This window comes from Ctenocephalides felis, unplaced genomic scaffold (genome assembly GCF_003426905.1).
Source record: "Ctenocephalides felis isolate EL2017-DRISC unplaced genomic scaffold, ASM342690v1 CF-g0.4_SCAFFOLD_03571, whole genome shotgun sequence".
NCBI classification, from domain to species: domain Eukaryota; kingdom Metazoa; phylum Arthropoda; class Insecta; order Siphonaptera; family Pulicidae; genus Ctenocephalides; species Ctenocephalides felis.
The window spans coordinates 58,292,162-58,315,476 of record NW_020539725.1 but is presented as its reverse complement, the minus strand read 5'-3'; the positions used below and the strand labels follow the sequence as shown (position 1 = coordinate 58,315,476).

The window sequence follows — 23,315 nt, the reverse complement described above, 5'->3', positions numbered from 1 at the left end:
AACTCGTAAATATAATTGCTTCGAAGTTTGGGCCCCGCCGTCGTGTGTATTAGCCGAAAGTTTTGTTCTGTAATACGTTTTACATGCAGATGGGCTATTTAGAAAACTATATGGGAATTGTATATTAACAATTCAAAGACACAAAAGATCTTCACTGTATTCGTATAAGTTTGCTATTAGATCCATAACAGATTCTCAATATATTCTGGTTTAGATTAGATTTTATTAGATTTGATCTTATGTCCTTAATAAATTCGGATTAGATACCTTCTTGATTTTGGCAAAAATCTCGGAAAAATCTAAACTTAAACCACTGAATTGCAGTTATTAAATTTTTATTCCAAAAATTAAACACCATTGCTTGAATTTAACTATCTCTATACGAAAGCCATTTATTACCACTTTATGGCTAAAATTATATAACTGCAAAAGTGTACTTAAATAAGACATAAAACGAACAATTTCTATTGTAATTATATATGGTCAAAAAATTTATGTTCGTAAGAGAATTTATTGTTTATTGGATCATTTGCTATAAAAAATATCACATAAACAGAAAAGGGAATCGTAAATATTTCTTCATTTACGTTTAGCCTATATCAATAACATTCACTAATACCTAGCAGAGGAAAAACTAGCTACACAGTAGTAAGAGGGCTGAAAATGTATTTTTTTGTTTTTATGAACCATATAAATTTCCAGAAAGAGAAGTTTGTGTTTTTGCTAACAAATCCGATTTGCTAATTATTGAAGATTGAGATTAAATTTGGAAAGTGAGTGTATGTATGTGTGTGTGTATGTGAGTGACTGCACAGATTTTAAATATATACAATAACAGTGTATGGCATTGTGCCTTAAGGCAAATTGCTGGAACTTCCCGCACCGTAACGAAATGTTCGAGACATATTAAATGTTTTCATAGACTATTATAAATACTGTAACATTGTCTAATATATATAAGAGTTACATAAACTGAATTACAAAATTAAAATTATGTTAAGTATATAAGTGAGCTTTAGAACTTTAGCCAAAATTAAAATTTAAATCTTTTCGATATACAAAAAAAATTTTTTTTGAAAAAAAAAATTGTAAAAAAATATGTTGAAATATTATTTTTACCAAAAGCAATTGTTTTGTCAAAACAAGCAAAAAGTTTTTTGAAATATTTAAATCGGATGCTTAGTTTTCTCATTAACTCGAATTCCATTTTCTGCACTTGGTTCGCATCTCCAAAACGGCTGGACCTGCCTTATCCAAAAATTAATCAGCACATTTCCCTATCAATAGAAATCGAATGTTTTTGAACCATTCAAATCGGTTGATCCGTGCGCCCGAAAACGTGGATGAAAAATTGTATCCATGCATACATACACCACACATTCATTTATCCTGAGGTATGCCAAAATGTTCAAAAACCTTCAAAACGTGAAGAAATGTAAACATTTTCAATTTCGATTTTTGGACGATTACAATAACTTACTCTACAGGATGTTAATTAGTATAGTATAATAATTATAAGAATATATACAAAAATTAAAACATAGAAGTATAAGAATATATACAATAATTATGAAGATCTGCCACGCGGTTACTTTGCGATCCTAACTAGTGCAAAATAAAAAATTACTAAAATATTGTGAGTGGATTCTAATTATAATCATAAAAGGTTAATTATAATCATAAAAGATTCTGACTAAATTCTCACTAAAATAATATAAATTTGTCTAATTCCAGATCGTACGTACTACGTATTTACGTACTCGTACGTACTTGATTCAGATTATTGTGGCAAACATATACTTCCACTTCTGGATATTGATTGGATCCTCATCAGATCTTACTGGGTTCTAATTAGGTTTGTTGGACATCGTCAGAATTGTATTGGATTCGTAATGTATTACTATTGCTTCTTGCTAGGTTTTAAGCAGAAACTAACTAGATTCTAAGAAGGTTCTAGATCCTTACAATAGATTCTTGAAAGCCCCTTAACAGATCCTTCGTTTTGATTCAGACTGGCTTCTTATAAAATTTTCATAAGATTCTTTACGGATTCAAACCAGATTTTTGTTATGTTCTTACTCGATTCTAACTAGATTCGAACTTGTTTATGATTGAAATCTAAAATACTACAAAAAAAAATTGAATAATACTTGAAACTTAATTCCAAATGAATTCCAATGTGTTTGAGATATATCAATTGCAATTCGCATCGATTGGATTATAGTAAAAGTGAACTATATTTTAAAAATTTTATGCTAATAGCGAAATCTTAATTTTTCAAATGATTCAAAATGACTTGAAATGCCGAATAAAATTAGCAAATTAGATCTTCTGGCAAAAACAAAACTCTGGAAGTTTGTAATATTACCCCAAGCTCTCTTTTTTCAGTGTACATACAGAAAGTCGTTTGGACCGCATTTCGTTATTTTTTTATCTTTATAGTGCATAAAAATATATAGGTATTACCGACAGTGAATTCAGTCCCTTAGGCGAGGTACGCGGGCCCGATTCTATCATTACTGTGTATTTCATATGCATAAAAATGAACGGTTTGTTATTTTCCAGACTTTGCAAAATTGGAAACTAAAGATATTTGGGGAAGAGGAAATATTTAGTAATGTATTAAAATAATTAGATATCAAAATTTAGGGAAAAAATTTGCAAATATAAAAAAATATACTTGTAAAACACAAGCCAAAATAATTATTACTAATCAGAAAATTACTAGTATGTATCAAATGAAGTATTGGTTCCCGATTCAATCATAACAAATGTTAACAAAATATTTTTATAAAAACACGCCATGTAATTATATGGTAATAAATGCTCAAAGCTTTTCCATTATCAAAACAACTTATATTGTAAACATTGGAGTTTTCGAACACCCACCTCATAGAAAAACAACACATGAGGCTTAAACCCGAAACAGTGGTCCAGGGACCAGAGAATCATTTAAATTTTTTATAACATTGAGAAAGATAAAATAGACTACATAGAAAAGGATACATTATATAGTAAGAGAGTAAGTATGATATTTAAAAAAATCTCAGTTTTTTGTAAGATTTCTTGAAACTAGCCCAGCACCCATATCCAAAAACCGCTTAATCGCATTAGGTAAAAGAAATTTTTTAATATAAATCATAAATTTTCTTTATTATACCAATTCAAAAACCATTTTAATAATAAGCCTAGTCTTTACTATTTGAATACTGCAATAAAAAAAATTTTAACGCCTAAATTTGTGGTAAAAATTTTATTTTCGGAATTAGTTGAATAGAGTTTCTCATACCTATTCTAATATGTCTAACATTTTGACTTTGGGTTAATTATTACTTAGAAAATAGAAATAACGTTATCTAAAGCTACTTATGAGAAATTAATATTTCTCTAGTTTTTTCCAGAAGCATATGCAATCCATCATTTTCGATATAAATTAATTTAGGTACATAAAATTTAGATTACAATATTTTGAATAAACACCAAACTAGGTCTACATTTAACTCTATAACAACTCCCCATGCTGTAAAAGGTATTCGAATGGTTCTAGGATTATAGAATTTTATTCACAATTTATTGGGCAATACAAAAGCAAAATATTCGTCCAGAAAGCACTCAGAATATTTAGAATATCACGGAAATTTCCCAATACATTACGATGTCCGATACAAAGTAAAATATAATATATTTTAACAGTGACCAACAAAAATTAGTTAAGAAGAGATAATGACAAATTTACTAATTACCGAATTAAAAAAATAAAATGAAATAAGTACAATTCAAGTTGACGTCTATACTATTTTAATCTTTCTTGATTACATTTTTAATTCACAAACTGCGCAATGTAAGCAAATTATGTTGTCCAAGCAAGTTTGAGCCTATACGAAACCTATTGAAATTTTCTACAAAAACTAGTAATGTATTGACTTTCTATTTATGAAAATTATGTTTGGTTGATTCTCAAATTATATTCTATTATAATTTTTATTATATTTTTATTGTTGCATGTATAATTAACTAAATAGAGAACATACTCGTTCAAAAAAGTCAAGATTGATAGTAGAAAATGGATCGAGGTCATGTATATATTTCATTCCATTGAACTATAGTTATATTAGACAGTTTTGATATAAAATATATTCTAAAGTAAGCTCTGTATACCATGGTATAGAGTAGAATTGAATTATGCACAAGAGAACACTTTGATCCATCGGCTACTTTCTACCATCCAACGTGGCGAACTGAAAATGCAGATGCAAACTTTGTTATAAATAACTTAAATCTTTAGAATCAAGTCTAAGAATTTTTAGAGTTAAGTTTTAGTCCATAATTTTTAATCGAATTCAAAAATTGAGAAACTGTTCAGAAGATATTGGATAGGAATCGCTTTGATTAGTTGAAAAAAAATTGACGATTTTGATGAAGCTTTGTGTTCGGATAGATTTCGTAATCAGAAATAATACATAAAAATATGAGCCTATGATAAAGCAATTATAAAAAAAAGTGCAAAAAACTATTTTGCTATTGTACGAGATAGCATTTAAGTTAAAGTAAATACATCATCTAACAATTTTGAATAATGTTTATTAGTAATATTGTAACACTCGTGATGCAAATTTATTATTGTCAACCATTAGGCATATTTATATAATAATAAATTATGAATTATATATTCATAATAGCATTAAAAATATTTATTATATTTGAAAACAATAATGTAATTAAAATCATACTTCAAATATGACATGATCGGTTTGTCATTGTAATTAGCATTTAGAACTTGAACCTCCATTAGACAAATAAAGTAAATGCTGATTAATAAATTCTATAATATTCGTTCACACAGTGGATTATGGTAAACAAGGCCTAAAGAAATATTGTTTTCACAATTTCACTCATTATGTAATAGTGTTCGAAGAACTTCATGTAAATTTAATCAACATACATTCATTGACTGCTTTTATTTCTGTTTTACTTTTTCGCTAGCGATACAATCTCACTCTTTGAGCAGCTGTAATACAAAATGCTACTTACAACTAGTTCCGATTCCTAGTGCGGCACTGTATTTTAAATGCGTTGTCGTTGCAAAGTCCATGTCCATGCGCCAGTGCATAATGCACACAGTTTGCAACGTAGACGACTAACCCGCCAACCCGCCAACAGTTTGACTTCGAAACCCCGAGGGCGACTCCGCAGGACTAAAGGACAAACTTATACCCCCAAACAGGATTATATGTTAAGTGAAATAGATCATTCTGTACTAAAATTCTATGGGTTAATTTGGGTTAGAAGTATTATGAAGCGAATAAAATGAGTTTCAAAACAATGTAATTTATAAACTTTTTTATGATGAGATGTGGATTTACTTTACTAAATAAAGCCAATCCACTATGACATGTGGATTTACTTTACATTTTTTGCTTAACGACAAGTAATCTTCATGGTCGTATACTTAGAAAGAATTCAACAATTTTGAGGATATATGTAAATTATTAAGATATATCTACTAAAAGCCGAGTAGATTCTGATTAGATTCTAAATGAATGCTAACACGATTCTAAATAGATTCTAACATAAATTTGATTTTCAGGATTGAAATTGCAAACAACTGTAAGGACTAGCGTTGCTAAATCGGCCAAGTCGTTTTTTGTACTTAGTATCCTAACTAGATTCTGACTAGACATGTAATAAAGTAAGTATTACTAAAATACTATTCTAATATTCTAAGTGAATTCTAACTTTAATCATACCAGGTTCTAACTAGATTTGAACTAAATCGTTACTACAGTCTCCTAATTCAAAAACCACTACATTCTAACTTGATACAGACTGAAATACTACAAATTTGAAGTGCATTCTGATTAGATCAGAACGAGATCTTTACTAGATTCTGACTAGACCCTGATTAGAATCTGACTATGTCATTATTGCAATTAAAATATTATTAACATGTTTTCAAAATCTTGTTCAAATATTTCTGAAATCTTACTAACGTAAAATTTAGTGCTAGTGCTGGTAATTGTAGTAATTCATTAAAATTTAAAATAATTGGCTGCTCTTTTTAGGACATTCATGAATGTGTTTGCACACTGAAATTAATATAATTTTAGAAGATAAAATAAATATATTTGATAGATATCAATTGGAAATTGCTAGAAATGATTAGTTTTAAGTGCAAGAGAAAACTTATCTAAATAAGTAATTGAAAATTTTACCTAAATAGCCAGATCTCAATTGCACATATCGAGAAGATTTATGCAAGTTGCCTTGGCAAAATGCTACTTACACCAAGTTCGATTAAGAATCATTAATATTATCATTTAAAGTGAAGAGGCGTCCATTAATCACGTGAGATTTTCAGGGGAGGGGGGTTTGGCAAATAATCACAAAATATTACGTGGGGGAGTGAGCGGTATAGCAAGATATCATGTGTATTTATTTTTAACTGATTTAAAAAAATCAAACATTTAAAAAAAACGTGAGATTTTCAGGGGAGGGGGTTTGGCAAATAATTACAAAATATTACGTGAGGGAGTGAGCGGTATAGTAAAATATCATGTGTATTTATTTTTAACTGATTTAAAAAAATCAAACATTTAAAAAAAAAATTTCACAGTTTTATAACGTAATTAAAATCCAAACGTAATGTGTGGAGGGAGGAGGGGAGGCTTCCAAAAATCCTTAATAACTCGCTCACGTGATTAATGGACACCCCTGATTGAAAACGCTCATGTAGGTACGTAGGTATACCAAGCAAAATTATACCATTATTATCTAATAACTTGTTGAATAATTTCTATTATAATTAAATGTGGTACTGATATTTCTAAAATAAACATCCATATCCACTATTCAAAATATAATTAGTTTAGTGTTTCGAATAAAACACAATAACTTTTCAACATGCCTCGTCGTATGGGGTGCATTAATGTGTATCTCCATTGGGGCTTGGCTGATATTAATCTGCGCTTGTTATTGTTTTATCAGTATTTCACCACAGAATTGTGGTATGATTTAATAACGCATTCACGACCCACATAAAATATTCAGAATGTTTCTAACTCGCCCGAAACAAAGCATCGCGAGCAACAAGTATTAATTATAACATTCTGCCAAACGACCGACAGTCCACGATTCATGAACAACGTGTGGGGAATATTAAAATTTGCAAATTTCTATGACGAAATTGCCACTGAATATTTTTGCTGGCAGACTACTTTATTAATATATGAACTAGAATTTTTTTCTTAAATCTGAGAAATTAGATTCATAGTAAACTTACCAGAGATCCAGACATTTTTTGCATCCTTATTTTGTACACCGCCATGATAATTCGTGCTCTCTGTTTCTGAAAAAAAAAATATTTTATTATATATATATATATATATATATATATATTTATATATCTGGTTATGTATATAGATTATGAATTCGGCCAATCTTTATCCCATAACAGTAACGAGGAGCGTGGAAAAGCTCGCATAAAAAGCTCGACTCATATTCTGTAAAAAGGTGGCTTCAATCTATACATGGTCGACCTTTGGACCTTTGGACTTTTGATACAGAGCAAAGTGTGCGTCGTGACGACGATGATCATGAATTTTGCGGTCGACCTGACCGTTATTCAAGCGGCGATGACCCGTTTACCATTCTTACTCATGAAGGCTTAGGTGTCGCATATGCTTTTAATAAAATATTACACAGGGATAGTCAATCGAATATTTAACTGTGGACATATACTGTTTTATCGTTTTGATCCTAAAAGAACTGCGCAAAAACTTTCCAAAAATTGATTTCTATATTTTCTATATTTACAGACAAATATGGCCAATTGATATAGTTTTATATTTATGTAATTCACAATTTTATATTTATGTGATTCACAGTTGTATAATGACTAAACGTTAACTCGTTCTGGTAACTAAAAATAATTTAAAAACAGTTGATTACGAGATTCAGAGTAATGACTAAATAAGAATTCGTTCTGGTAACTAAAAATAATTTGATGTTGATTATGAGTTCTATTCTATTCAGTTCTGTAATCATTTGTAATCATTTACTATGTTGTCAAATATATTACCTAGAAATTTGAGTATTGTAAGTGCTCGAGCAGATACTAGTCAACAAAACCTATCCTCTTGGTTTTTTATGTTAAATATTTTTTATCGGTAAAATTTGTGTTATCGTTATCTTTCATCATCTTATGTTTCTTCCAACAAACGAGATGGAAACCGCAGTTTAACAAATAAAAGTTTTCAAGTGAAGATAATTGTTATTTTACTACTTTTAATCAAAATAGAAACTAGTGGTGTATGGCATCGTGCCTAGAGTCAAATTTTTGGAACTTCCCGTACCGAATTAAATTTTTTTTTGAAAATTGAATTATTTTCGATATTAAAAAAAGTTTTTTTTGGAAATAAAATAAAATTGAATTCTATTGTATTCGTCATCGTCAATACAAGTAGAGAGATCTTTGATCTTTTTACATTCAATTCGGATGCTTATTTCTCTCAAAAACTGTCATTTTTTGCACATTTAGCTTCGTATCTCCGAAATAGCTGGACCTGCCTTTGCCAAAAACTAATCACGTCTTCTCACAATCATTACACATTGAATATTTTTTGGGTCATTTGAATCGGATACTCCGTTCTCTCAAATACTCGATTTCTATTTCTATGACTAGACCTGCCTTTGCCAAAAACTAATCAGCACATCTCTCCATCAATAGTAATCGAATGTTTTTTTAACCATGCAAATCGATTGAACCGTGTTCCCGAAATCGACGACGAAAATTTGTATTCGCGCACACACACACATACATCAATTTTTTCTATAGTATGCCAAAATGTTCAGAAACCTCTGAAACGTAAAGATATATAAAAAATTTCATTTTCGATTTTTCTGCGATTACTAAAACTTACCCTACGGGAAGTTAAATATAAAAATCTTATACTACTATTGCTTGATATCAAATTGACCTATGTAAATATGGAACCTGTGTTATCGTGAGAGCATTTTTCAATTTCAAAATAATTTTATTTAAAAGATTTTATATTGCTTTCATATTCTAGAAATAAATATTGGAATCACTGATCTATTCTCATAATTTGGAAGCAAAAACGAACGAATTATTTTACTGAGTCATTTAATTGAGTTTTCTGTTCATGGAATCAATTTAAATCATTATAATATGATTTAAAATCACATAATCTAAGAAAATCTAATAAACTTTTAATGATTTTTAACATAGTTTTTATGAAAATAATGATCAATGAAGTATGACGAGCAAAGAAATTCATAATAAAATATTCAGAGATTAATAAAATTTCTAAAGTGGTTATGGCCCTGATTTTACTACTTTTAAGCGAACTAAACTAAAAGTTGATGATCAATATTGATTATACTGATAATAAAATTTTCTAATTCAAAGAGGACTCCAACAAAATTTTTACTCGATTCTAACTAGACTCCAACTATTACTTCGTTTTGAATATAAAAAATTAAGATCCAAAATCATGTTGATGATCTTCACTGCTAATATATTTTCATGGCTTCATATTTGCATTTATTAAGGTCCAAAAGATTATATCCGTGTCGGAGTACAATATGTGTGGATATAACATATCAAATATTATAGGAAAATGTCTATGAAATCTATGCCACTAAATAATAACGAAAGAGGTATAACATAATATTTTAATTAATTTATTCCTAAATAATTTTAATAAATCATTTACCAGCCATAACTCTATCTTTTACTCTACCAAAAAAGAAGAAAAACGTCAGCGCAATAAGCCAAGAAGAAAATCTCTGAAAAATCCTATTATCAGAACGGGTTTTCTTATTCTGCCCGATGAAAAAAACGGAAATGTGTTTTCGTAGAAGTTTCTATGAATTTTCATGCAGATATCGTTTCCACGAATAATCTCTACTTATATTATACGTATGATAACACGCAATTATGAATTTTCTGAGTATCTCCGAGTTTATAATCCCATCGAAATCGGAAAGAGGATTTTATCGGATAATAAAATTCTCTAAGTCGTGTGAGTAGAAGATATATAGATATATTGATAATATAGAAATAATAACATGGCTTATGATAAAATATGACAAATTGGTGCACTTCAGTTAACCTAACATAAATTAAAATTGAACTAAATTAAATTAGAATCTAGTTAGAATTGAGTAATAATACTATTTGGAATCAGTTTGGAAATAAAGGATTGTAGAATTGCTTTATTATTTTGTGTAATTTTATATTTCAGTCATAATCAATATAGAATCTAACAAAGATCTAGTAAAAATCTAACAGGAAATTAATAAATATCAAGACCGAATCCAATTAAAATCCTAAAAGAAATCAGTAAGAACCTATTGAAAATCCGATGAGAGTCTAATGGGAATCAGTGGAATGGAACAATGAATGTTAATTCAAATCTTATTTGAATCTAACCAAATTTTGATTTGAATTTCATTCAAAGCAACTTATTCTTGCAAGCATTTTATAAGAATATAGATCTTTCGTAACATCGTGAAATATATTTTATGTTCTAACAACAACATGGTGAAATATATTTTATGTTCTGAATTTTGTATCACCTGTATACTTTATAAACCGCTTAATGAAATCCATTAATTTACCAAACCCAAAACTAACAAAACAATAAAATGAATAATTCACAGTATTTCTCAACGGTCATTTATGGAGACGCCTAAATCGCGATTGATACCTCCTAGACTGGTGTCTGTGAACCACGACCGTCGTTCCAGTATTGATGACCAGTTTATACTGAAATATTAACAAGAAACATGGACCAAGTTTACTGGTAAAACGGTGTAGTCTTGGGGCTGATAGAGAAAAAAACTACAGTCAACCAATAAAATCAATAGTTCAGATCATCAATCCATTTGAATGATGCAAAATCTTTCGATTCACATTGATAAGATTTTGGTAGAAGTTGGTCCAACCAAATACTTTTACAATTATACTAATTTATACACGTCTCATCTCACTTTAAATAATATTTTTCTTAATTCAGTCTATTTTCGCGACCTCATCTCCGCCTTTAATATATGCACCACGCAGCATACCTCCACGAGCATTACTAAGAAATCAACCTGTCACAAGTCTCAGCTCGCTTTTTATTTAGATTTATAAAACATCTTTCTATCCCCATCATGGAGTTTGTGTTTATGAAAGTTTAAACATAGTCGGCATTTCAAATCCAAGCACGTTTTTTCTTCTTTGTATTTTGTTTTCGTCTGTTCCTGTCCTAAGTTCTGGCAATTTTTTGAGGAGCAGGAAAACCTGTGTGAATCATTTATCTGGTGTAAAACACACAAAATGCCGCATGATAATGCAAGCCGGAATTGATCGCCGGCAAATCGTAAATGGAGAGTTGATAGAATATAAAATCTAGTTGGTATTGGTATTTCGCCTTGAGGCAAGTTACATAAACTTCCCGATATGTGTAAATAATCGACTTAATCAATGAAAAATTCATTAATTTATGAGTGATAAAAGTATTCCGAATGGATTTACTACACATCATTGAAAACGAACGAACACGTTAACTCTGAGTATTTTCTAAAGCAAATTTTCAAACATCAACAATTTTAATATTTGAACCAGTTTCCGCAGGACTTTAATGGTTTAGTATGTTCATTAAGACCTAGTACTCTATAGTTATACCAAGTAAATCGTCTAATTTTATTTATAACAAACTTCAAAAAAACTCATTTTCTCAAACTTTGATGAATTTTTAAAATAAACTACTTGTCGTAAGGCCGTAATATTACAGTAAGTTCTATAAGACCATGATATATATCGCTAAAAAAAGTTCCATAAAAATCGGCTTAATTTTTTTTCAACAATTAATTACAAGAAGGCGGCTCGGTAGATTTTCAACTCAAACTAATTAGTAACTATCCCAACTAATATCTTCCGAACAGTTTTTAATTTTTTTAAATCTATTCGGTAGTATGAGCTTAAATGTGGACGAAAAGTTTAACACTTTTTTCAAATTATAAAGACGCGTCTTGGCAGTTCGTCTCACAAAACTGACAACCGATAGTCCTCATGGAGACACATCAAATGGTTTTTAAATTTCTGAAATCGGTTCAGGCGTTTTTGAGAAAACGTCGAAGAGCGGTCTAATTTTGACAAATGCCAAAAAAACGATACCAATTTTTGCAATCTTTGACGAATTTTTAAAGTTAAACCAATTGTCGGAGGGCCGTAATATTTTAGTATGATCTAGAAGACTATGGTATATACCGTCAAAAAAATAATAATGAAAATCGTCGAAATATTTTTTTTAATACTTTATTACAATAAAACGGCCCGGCCGATCTTTACCAAAAACTAGTCAGCACGATTCCCAACCAATATCTTTCGAACGGTTTTTGAATTTGCATAATCAATTCAGAATCGCGGGCTAAAACGTGAACGAAATTTTTTTCACTTTTTTGCTATTTATAAAGAAACGGTTTGGCCGATCATCGCACAAAACTGACAAACGATAGTCCTCTTCGAGATACACCGAATAGCTTTTAAATTTTTGAAATCGGTCCAGCTGTTTTTCGAGAAAAGGTCGATTTACGGCGAAAAATCTGTTCACATACACACACACATACTTTTTCCAAATTTGGTCTCATTCGATTCAGAATGGCTTAAAACGTCGAAAAAACATAAAATTAGCGAAACGGATTTTTTGATGAAAACATAAACTTCTCTTTCGGAAAGTTAATTATTAAAAAAAAACTTTGCAAAACAATCGTCATTGAATTTTTATTAAACTCTTCTTGTATTATTAATAATGTGTTTTTCATTAGATTCTAATAAGATACTTATGGGGTTCCTATTGGATACTATTTAGAATCTTAATACACATATTTTTATAGCATTCCTATACAATTCTTACTACATTCGAACTGGATTTTAAATTCAAAGTGATTCATAATTTAACTAAATGTTCAGAAAATCTGAATTTACTAAATAATTCCATCTCTCTGATTTTCTTACCGCATTCGTAATATCAAGGTGAACAAACAGACCAGACCTAGAATCGCTTTTGTCCTCGCGTTATAACGTATTGCATGCAAGATATCTTGATTTATGAACAAGGGAAAATGTGACATTTTTATAATACGTAGACTAGCAGTCTTTGGCCCTTCTCACCCCTCAGAAAATACCTCGACTTGGTGACATTGTCGGTAATGTAGTTATTAAGCTGGAAAGTTTGTTTGCTTTAAGTAAATACACGGTTGTTCTACGTTCTACGATTATTAAATTACTTTCAAATTAAACATGGAAAATGTGAAAATGTCAAATATGGTAGACATTCGTTTTGTGTATGAATTTTATTCTCGGAATATTAGAGCTTAAGCTTTAATCATAATCAAGCTTTATTAATTTTTTTCATAATTAATACGTATTTGATATACGCTTATGTTAACAAAGAAGTGAAGTCTTTGATATTGTTCGGACGTCTTTTCGTCTTATATTGGCCATGAAGGTGACAAACTTCAGGGCATTAAGCTTTACACGAAATGGTTGCTACTCCTGGTAGAGGGGGTAGCGAAGTGTTCTAATTGAACTATTTGTTCACTTCAAAAAGTAAAGTCCGCAAAACAACATGTAAAAATAACCAACAAATAAATATATCTTCTTTCATTATAACTTAGTAACAAATCAGTGATTGTAATTAGAACTGCAACAAATACATAATATACAAACAAATCAGTGTTTAATACAGTCCACAGCTACAAGGGTTAAATTATAACCCAACAACCTGAATTATCGAAAGAGAGTTTTAACAAATTCTATAACTACGTAAGATAAAGTACAGATATGGACGTCACAAACAAATCGGATTTTCTGGCAAAAACAAACTTTTCCTTTGAAAACTTCAAAATAGATAGATATATTTGAGTAAATTGTATGATCAGATTTTATAGTATAAAAAAGTATGTAGTTTATGATTAATTTAATTGGCTTTTCGACCAATTAAAATTCTCAAAATTAATTTGCTAATATTCTTGGGTAAATTAATTGTGATTATTGCGAATGCTTATCGAGTAGGTATTGCATATATTTGGTCTCTAGTACACTCAGAATTGTTCAACATAACATATTGATGGTGCAACTCTTAATACTGCAATTAGCAGCACATACGCGAATGCAGCTTATTGGCAAACTGCACTGCACGGTCGAAATGCACTGCGAACAATAGAATGGGCGTCGGTAAATTTTAAATAATTGGGAGCACCAGGTGGCTTATTAGGAAAATAATTTAGTTTCATAATTGCAAACTTAAAAATAACTGGTTGTGCATGGCATCGAGCCTTAAGACAAATTGCTGAAACTTCCGGTACCAAAAATTAAAATTTTTAAAGAACCTTTAAATTTTTTTGAAAACTTTGAAAATAATGGAATTTTTGAGAATATTGAAATTTTTTAAAAAACTCGATTTTTTTAATCAAAAATCATTTTAGGAAGTTAAAAAAAATAATTTTAGTTTATTGGCAGAATTGTCCATGTTTACTACGCATAACAATTTTAATAGCACTTCCAGAATAAGTTGACTACAACAAGTTTTCGCTATCACTAAAAAGAAATCAATTCGATCAAATTGCAACCTAACAAAAATCTAGTAAAAATAGAATAAGAATCCAGTCAAAGTTTATTAAGAATCCAATCTGATTTTATTACGAATCCAGTCCGAATCTAGTAAGAATCCAGCCCAAGTACAATAAGAAATTAGCCCGAATTTAATAAGAATTCAGCCAGAATTTATTTACAATCTAGCCAGAATTTATTAAAAATCCAGTCCAAATCTATTAAGAATCCAGTACAAATCTATCAAGAATCCAGCCCTAATATAATAAGCATCCAGCCCGAATCCAATAAGAATCTTCTAAATTAGGATCTGGTTGGAATGAAGTAGGATTGAAATTTCAACCTGAACTTTGAAAAATCTTAACTTTTCTAAAGCCAAGTGGATTTCTACTAAATTGCTATCTGATTGTAACATGGTTCTAACGTGGTTCTAACATGATTCTAACTAGCATGATTCTAACATAATGCGAAGATAATTCTAACACGATTCTCAGACATTTTTAACACGATTCTAACAAAATTCTAACAAAATTCGAAGATGATTCTAAACAAATTCTAGCGAAATTCGAAGATGATTCTGGAATGAATATATGGTTGTAATGAAGTAAGATTAAAGTTTGAACCTGATTAGAATATAATTAAAAATTTGAACTCATCTAAAGCCAATTGGATTTCTACTAAATTGCTACCCGATTGTAACATGATTGCAATGTGTTTCTAACATGATGGTACCATGATACTAGCATGATTCTAACAAAATGCGAAGATGATTTTAACAAAATTTGAAGATGATTCTAAAAAAATTCTAACAAAATTCGAAGTTGATCCTAACAAAATTCTAACAAAATTCGAACATTTATCTAACAAAATTCTAACAAAATTTGAAGATGATTCTAACAAAATTCAAAGATAATTTTAACAAAATTTGAAAATGATTCTAAAAAAAATCTAACAAAATTCGAAGATAATTCTAACAAAATCCTAACAAAATTCCAGCAAGATTTTAACACAATTTTAAGATGATTCAAGCAACTTTCCATTATGGTTCTAACTTATAACTTCATTCCGACTTTATTACCATTCTACTATCATTTTTCACCTGGCTCCCAATCTACAATTACTCGACTCGCCCTCGCCCTGTGCAATATTGCAAACTATGTTCATACGCGGCCCTTTGCGTTTATATAAACCAACGGTATCAGCAACTCATAAACCATTGTGAAATTATGTGCGAAATTAATTATATTGCATACATATACAAGGATTCACCGGTCTATACTTAGTAAGGGATAATAACTGATGCTTTTGATATATTGAAAATTATATTACACATAAAGAATTTTGATTCATATTTATGAAATTGAAGCTGTAGCTTTATAAAGAATATACTCGTACTAGAAAGGACTAGAAAGAAAATTTAGAAAGTTTCTATTTGACTTGGTGAGGATCTAGTTAGATTTCGCTTGGCTAGTTTTGAGAATCAAGTTAGAATTAAGTACTTTTTCAACCGGGAATTGGAAAATTTCAGTGCCTATTTAGAATCCAGTTAGAATTTAGTTAGAATCCAGTTAGAATCTAGTGTGGTTATATCAAAAATCCACAGAATCTGAGTATCGCTTGATGATTTTCAAATAGAAGTATTATTTTCAAAAAATAATTATTATTTTATGAAACTGACTATCCCTTCCCATAAGAGCGTCGACTGCATGCTAAATGCATACATGCGGCAAGTTATTACTGTCACTTTAAACTGATCTATCATTGTCGCAATGTACATACCGATATGAATTATTCTACTTGCATATACGTATATTATATGTATGATGAATACAAAACGCTATGTACATATCAAATCGTTAAAGATGTCCAACGTAAATGTGGCTGGCTTCGTGTTCTGAAGTAATTAGTAGGGTTTTTTATGTATTTTTGAGATCTTGAGAACACGAAACTTTTAACTTATTCATTATTAAAATGCAATCTAATTTCATTTGCATTTTGGAATATTATATTCTATTTCAATTGCACTGTAAGTGAAGTTCTATATGCAACTTATTTTATTATATTTGTCTATTAATTTAGCGTTATTTTGCTATTTTCAGTCTCAGCAATAACGCGAAACAATATGAAAGGCAATCTTGTAAAAAGCATTTGTAACGAAATATAGAGAAAAGAAAATTGCCGCCGTCGGCTTTATATTTTTTTATTAAGTTAGGAAAACAATTACAATTATCGCCCTTCCTTGCCGCGAACACCCAACGCGGCATAAAATCGCAACGACCGCGGCTCGTAAAAGCCGCAAATTATAAATTCATAAACCGCCGGTATAGTAAAATACATTTGTACCTACTATAAGGCATGTTTTACACTTCTTAAACAATCTTTTTTTTTGTTTTTAAATTATAATCAAGATACAGTTTCATAAATGTTTCAAAGATTTTGTAAGGTGCACAAGCAAAACTAGTGGTGCATTGCATCGTCTCCGAAGTTCTTAAATGAAGCTACTAATAATTTTTTGTCTCACAAATTACTTTTGTTACTTCAATTCATGCCTATATCCCTTTTTATGGAAAAATCTAGAAATTCACAACCACAAAACAAATCAACTAGAGAAAAATCATTAGCCGTCATAAGTAACCTAGTCTTAAATAACATCGAAGAGCTATGGAATCGAGTGGGTAAGATGAATCTTGTACCAAAAATTAATAATTTTCAAAAATTTTCAATTTTAATTGAGCACGTCTCGCCATCAATAGGAATCGAGTGATTTCTGAATTACTCTAATCGGTTGATCCGTGCTTTCAAAACCGTTAACAAAATTTTGTTTCCAAACATACATATATACACATACTTTTATTTTTCTATGGTATGCCAGAATGTTCGAAAACCTTTGACATGTGAAGTTATGCAGAAAAAAATTGAATTAAAATTAAATTAAAAATTAATTTACTACAGTTCAGTTTTGTATCTGAAGATTTAACAAGTGTGAACTGCCTGCTTTTTGCCCAGTAAAAACTGCCAAGCAATTTTTACATCAGTTTAATTACCCGACATGGGGTGAACAAAAAATACAAAGAAACGGTAATGCAATTTTAAATATTCTGCTTCTTTCAAATGTTCTTTACAATTGTATTCAATCATGAAAAATACGTAGAGCTAGAAACAATCAAAATTTAAATCATATAAATCATTTGATGCCATAATGTCATAAATATCATTAATAAATAAATTATCTATTGATGTCAATAACAGAACTAAGAAATTAGGACAAGGAGAAAATTAAGATTTATTCTGAATTTATTAAAAAAATGTAAATGCGATTGATAGTTTTTCCAAAGTACGAAAACAAAGCAATTTTTTTTCAAATTTTGATATTTTTTACTATTTTAAATATACCCATCATTATTTTTAAATTGGTGCTGCCACGAGCAAATGAATACAGAGAAGTTCTGGGTAATAATTTTCTTTATTTTATCACATCAAAAAATATGGGCAGTTTCACAATAAAAACTCATTATATTATTCAAAACATAATAACTAAAATCATATAAAATTATTTCTGAAAATAACTGGTATAACGAAGTGAATTATTAATATGATTTATGCTCTTTCATGAAAGTGAATGCAGAATATAAAGTAGATTATTAAAACACGACATAAAAATCCTGCATGTACAATTCGTTGTACTATTTATCGTCGTAAAATGGAAACATTAAAAAGCTGTTTTGTAATAAAAAACATTTACATGTAAGCAAATGAACGTCAAATCTTGACGCATGACGCAAATATGCAATTTAAAAGTTACAATGGGGTTTATGGTCTTGGAATAAAAGTTGATGTATAAATATGCGGATTTCGTGAAAAATATTAAGTTTATTTTTTTATTTTGTATTAATCATGCTCACGACGGATTTGAATACAACGGTACAGGCTGAGTTTAAAAACAAGTTGAAATTTTCAAGATCCGTGGGGAATGTAAATCAATTGCAAATTTACTGTTTTGATTTTCATACGAAATAGGAAAAAAAATATTTTTAACTTTTACAAGAAGAAATTTACAAGAAAATCCTATTTTTGCTTTCTCGACGTTTCTCGTCATATTAATTTGTTCGACACTAGAATAGTCCATTTTATCAACTTTTGTCACTTCAATTCATGTCAATGTCCTTTTTCATGCAAAGTACTAAAAATTCTCAATCACCTAACTAATCTAGAGAAAAAACAGCCGTCATAAGTAATCTAGTCTTTTCCTTCGGTGTATCGTTACTATGTCGGTTAGTTTTGCTCTAAAGTTGCACATGAGCATAAATTTACCATACAAAGTGTGCCCGAGGGAAGCTCTAAGGAAGCCAGTACCTTCAATATTCGGCAATGAAGGGATTGCTAGTTATCCACATGCCAATGCTGTCGTAAACCCTCCTCTGACCGATATGAACTAGTTGTAGTTATAGTTTATATTCAATATTATATCCAGAAATATGATGATCAAGAGGTAGATGACTCAAATTTCGATTATGACGGTGCTTGGAAGTTTTGGCAGGTAGATTGAAGGTCAATAATCGATAGCAGAGTTCGTCAATAGTTGAGGTAATTGTCTCATCAGTAATTGAGGTAACATTAGTAGTGTCCAAGGTGGGTATTAAATCTAAAACTTTTTATTGAAAGCCTTTATCTAAATAAGAGAGTTTATCTACAAATATATAAAAATAAGTCGGGTTTTTCTTCCTGACGATATAACATCAGAACGCACGAACCGATTTTGAAAATTTTGCATTCGTTGGAAATGTCTCGGGCTCCGCAAGGTTCATAGCTAAGAAAATAAATAGCTAAGTGGTGCATGGCATCGTGCCTTAATGCAAATTGCTGGAACTTCACGCACCGTAATTAAAAATCCGAGTAATGACATTGGTGAGAATTATCAGAATTACGCCTGGTTAGGTCAACGGGCAATTCTTGCCGCAAAGAATAATGATGTACGCGCACTGAATTTCACCATTCAATCAAAAATTGCTGGCGATTTAGTGACATGCCAATGATTCCGACTGGTCTTCCGTTTGGCTTTAAACGATTGCAATTTCCAGTTCGCCTTGCGTTTGCAATGACAATTAACATGTCGCAAGGCCAATCGCTTAGTGTTTGCGGGATAAATTTCAAATAGATTATTTAGAAAATCATTGTTTTTTATATGAGCAGTTATATGTTGCCTGTTCACGAGTTGGGAAAGTATCCGCTTTGTTTGTGTTAACGTCAGACCAAAAAACAAAAAATGTGGTTTACCAAAGAGCACATCAATGAAACGGATAATTTGCGGATTCACTTTCATTTACTTAGAAAAGTTTAACTAAAAAATACTTTATTTTTGTAATCGAAATAAATTCATTACTGTTGTGTAATAGAATCAAATTTTTCCTTTTCAAATATAAAACAAACAAAAAATTTCTTCATCTTTCTCACGAAACCATCTGGTACTTAGTACCATTTATTTAAGTTAATAAACACAATTATGTATGAAATGGATACAAAACACTCAGAAATCTAGCAATATTATCACATCTCTTTCAGAATTTAATTCAAAGCCAGTAAAGCGTGCTCGAGATGAATTTCATATCTGCTTCATCGTACTCAGTCAGTTATTTACAAGTAAACTGAATATTTATCTACGAATAGGAGTAAAGCGATCGAGCTAGGGTTTTGCCTTTTATGCGGGTATATCATATCGTGATATATTTCCAATAACCGTAAAATATATAGACTCTATTCGCAGACTTGTAAGATAGGGCATGGAATCGGTATTTCAATATTTCATAGAGATATTCCCACCACCAAGGGAAGGAAACAGATAGAGGAAGTAGCCGCAGGTCGAACGAGTTTTATTTGAAGAGATACTTGCTGTGAAGGTTTGATCTTTGATTATTTTAGCGATTTTTAAAGAACTATAATTGCTAATGCTATGTTACGGGTCTATTTTCGTATCAATTTGTGGCGTATTCGAAAGCTATGTGTATTATCTATGAGACATCAGAAAAATGCACTTATGATGAATGTTATGAAGCTGGTGCATTTTTTAGATTTATGGGCCGATTCTGCCACACAACAGACCAATGTTATGGCAAGGCCATGTTACGCTACAACTTCCATACATTATGCTACTGAATCATACTGAATATTGTAAAAATGTCATGTATTTGCTGTGCATTCAGGAGTTTTACACATAAACTGCAACGTCACTTGTATGTTATGAAGCTGGGTCAGAAAGACCCTCTTATCTAAAATTGTTTTTTTGATATGTGTGCGGTTTCTAGGTTAGTTATGATAACCTGAGGAAAACGCCTGACTACACAGCAACCACATGGCTGTAATTATAATCATACATAAAAAAACTGTATTCAGCGCCAATAAACACTAATTTCTCCAACAATAGATTATTCAAATTTAGTTCGTTCCGTCGGTGTATTAAAAATCAGTTAATTTTTTCCCCGATTGTCACCGTTAAAACGAAGCGGAAGATAAACGCGTGCAATTATTTCGCCTTCGTTATATATTTCTGGTTACGTAATTATCTTTGCATAAATTTATTTGAATTATTCATGTTTTGTAATGACTGAATATTAATCTAACCTTTTTGCTTTAAACGCCGCGAACTCATTTTGTACGACTTGTACGCATCGCTCGTTCGTCTAATAAATTAAGAGGAACGAGAAAAACGTTCATTTTCAATTAGGTATCTCTGTAAGGTAGAAACAATAATGTTAAACCATAAAAAATAATCCATATTTGACATAAAAAAATATTCAATGCGATTTTTAATTGATATCTTTCAAACTGCATGTAATGATACCTCAAATTGTATTAACCAAAATTTAATTTATTTAAGAGGCACAACTAGCGTAACCGCCTAACAAAAGATGATTTTTGAGAATTTATATTAAAAAAAATACTTTATCAATCATTTCAAAATTTTAAGAATATATTAACACATGTTTTAAGAATATATGGTAAAATTTTTGAAGAAAAAAATTCAATATTTTTTAAGTTATCGTCGATCTCCAACGACGCGAAAAAAAATGCTCTTCACTGCTGCAGTGATTCCTTTTACGTGGATGAAATCTAAAAAAAATTCTCGTTTGACTAGATAATTTTGTCTGTAAAATGACCTACGATAAAAAAAATCAAAAATTGACAAATTGGCGGCGTTTTAAAAAAATGTCGAATTTTACCCAAAATTTTGGTCGTTTTTGGACTGCCAAAATTCGATTTTAGATCCGATCAAAAAATCGATAGTTTATTTTACGGAGAACTAGATATAGAACATGTAAAAAAATTGATAGTGATCGGATCATTTCTTTTTGAGTAATCGCTGCAGCAATTCGTTATACTATATAGTATATATATTAGGGTGGTCCTTAATATGGACATTTTCGAATTTCCTTGCTCCCATATATAATTACTCTTTAAATGGCTGTGACTCAAAAACTATTTAAGATATTGATTAAAAAATTTGGTATGTTATTTTTAAAGGTATAAGTTATCGATATGTAAAAAAATTGAAAATTAGGTTTTTGAAAATTTCACACAGGCGTGCCCCTTAACAATTTTATTCTATTTTGAGTTTTTCATATTTTATTAATTTTTTAGGTTGGTTAGTAGCCGTCGTTTCTGAATTTTGAATCTAAGTAAGTGACTAAGAGAGAATCTGCCTGAAGTTTAAGTATCAAAACCGACTGGCAATAATATTTGTAATTACGCAATACATTTTAACAACTTAGAATTCTGTATAAGATTTTACAAAATATCGAATAAAATTACTTATTCGATTTTCACTTGGTTTTTATTATTTTCTAACTAGATTCTTATTGGTTTCTATAAAAACCAGTTTACTAAAATTTTGTTAGTATATCACTGAATTCTTATTAGATTCAAACTTGATTATCATAAATACTAAAAAAAATATTTAAGTGCATTCCAACTAAATTGTTACTCGATTCTAACCAAATTCCGAATAGATTCGAATTTAGTACTACAATTAGAATATTTCCGAGATTATTCTGAAATCTTGCTGAAATCTTATTAAAGTAATATTTAGTACTAGTGCTATATAAATTAATTGAAATTTGTATTTATTTTGAATGATCTGTGTTTTGAGGTCATACGAACACGTGTATTAATTATTTCATACAGATTATATAATTAGCACTATTATATTATAATTACAAATATTATGAATGTGTTTGACAGAGATCAATTAGAAATCGTATTGATTAGTGTTTAGTAAAAGCGAAAACTTTATCTTTAGTATAAACAAATAAAATTTTCATCTAAACAGCTCAATCTGAATTGCAGTTGATTAAGTGATTTAGTACTATCATAGGAATTTTTATACAAAACTTACACTTAGTTTTGATTTTAAACATCAACTGTTGTAATAGGAATCAATTGAAAATTTGAGAGAAAGATAAACCTATAATCGATAATTTGGAAAATACATTGATTATGACTTCTACAAATTGCCACAAAACTTATAGGCGACTGTAAAGGATAATTTTTAATTTAAGCTCAGGGAAAATCGTCAATCCAAAACAATGGAATAGTATTATAATTATTTGGTTAAGATATACATCATAATTATAAGGATAAGAAATTCGTGTCACAACCGTACCCATAAAATTTGTCACAGCAGTACCCAAAGCGTTAAGAAGAA

General features: G+C 29.9%; 1 protein-coding gene across 1 annotated transcript in view; it reads right to left on the bottom strand.

The window, feature by feature from the left end:
* LOC113386380 (arrestin domain-containing protein 17-like) overlaps positions 1 to 7,327 on the bottom strand; it is a 188,680-nt gene extending 181,353 nt beyond the window's left edge. The window contains exon 1 of the mRNA XM_026624163.1: positions 7,280 to 7,327. The gene's annotated coding sequence lies outside the window, so the exon portion shown is untranslated. The remainder of the gene's footprint in view (positions 1 to 7,279) is intronic.
* Between the last annotated feature and the right edge of the window lie 15,988 nt (positions 7,328 to 23,315).